The sequence below is a fragment of the Orycteropus afer genome, unplaced genomic scaffold, assembly GCF_000298275.1.
Source record: "Orycteropus afer afer isolate SDZICR_OR568_19922 unplaced genomic scaffold, OryAfe1.0 scaffold00436, whole genome shotgun sequence".
NCBI lineage: Eukaryota > Metazoa > Chordata > Mammalia > Tubulidentata > Orycteropodidae > Orycteropus > Orycteropus afer.
This window is the reverse complement of record NW_006922023.1, coordinates 758,067-759,203: the sequence shown is the minus strand read 5'-3', so window position 1 is coordinate 759,203 and position 1,137 is coordinate 758,067. Positions and strand designations below refer to the sequence as shown.

General features: G+C 39.8%; 1 protein-coding gene across 1 annotated transcript in view; it reads left to right on the top strand.

Moving 5' to 3' along the window:
* Positions 1-1,137, top strand: part of XKR4 (XK related 4) — a 754,531-nt gene that overhangs the window by 442,863 nt on the left and 310,531 nt on the right. The window lies entirely within an intron of this gene.

Sequence of the window (1,137 nt, the reverse complement as noted above, 5' to 3'; positions counted from 1 at the left end):
AGTCCCTGGCTAGCAGGGTGATTTTTGGGTTAATTCTTAGGTCCTACCACCACTTGGGAATCTCCAAGCCCTGTTGTCTGTGCCGTCAGGGTTGCTCAGGCCACTGCCAGACTGCAGCTCCATGTGTCTCCTTGTTTGGTATTTTCATGCAAATTCTTTTGCTAGTTGGGGTTTAGTCCACTTTTGTATCCTTCCCTTCAAGACTCAGGGGTCCAAGGTTATCTTCTGTGTCTGTGTTAATTGGTTTCCCTTTTCTTTGTTGAAGAACATCTGTGCAGTCCTTCTGCCTAGTCCGTCATCTTGCCAGAACTCCTGGCTCGACCATTTTTGATATTTAAAGCGACAGCATTCTCTCAGATACAGGGACCTAAAAAAAGGTTCCAATTGCTGGGGACGACAAAGACATACTGGACACTGAGAACCAGAAAGTTTCTAATTGTTGGTTTTTGCTCTCTTCCTTTTTCCGGGTTCCCATTTTTTTTTTCTTTCTTCTGGTTCTCCACATTACCTGTTTTTCTTTCTGCATTTTTCCCATTTTTTTCTTCATTATTCTCCTATTCTACCTCTTCTTTCTTATTTTCCCTTCCCCAGATGTTGTGGATTTCCCCCCATTTTTCTAATTATGTTTCTTTTGGCTTTTTAAAGTATTTCTTTAAATATTTTCTCTCACTTATTGCCTCTCCTTTATTTATTTATTTTTTTTCTTCATGGTCATTATTCCTCTGGTTTATGTAATGTGTGTTTTTTATCTCCTTACTCTTATATTTTTGATGGTTTGTTGATTGTTATTTTTATCTGAGTGGGAGACAGAAACCATACCCATATGACCCAACCATACGCACATCTTCTGCAGCTCCACTTACTGAGTGGGAGCCACTACTCCTTCTCCAACAACTGCCCAATGATACATGGACACCAATAAAAGCCAGACTCACCCTTAACTGCTCTTCAAAAACAAAGAGATCTGTGCAGCCACTCTCATTCTCTATCAAACCCATGAGGGACAGGGGGTGAATGCATAAGTGCTGCCAACTAGCAAATATAGGAGCACAGTACCCTGCTTACTCAGATGCATCCAAAAAATAAATAAATAAATAAATAGAAAATAAAAATATAAGCCACACAAAGTTGTTAGAA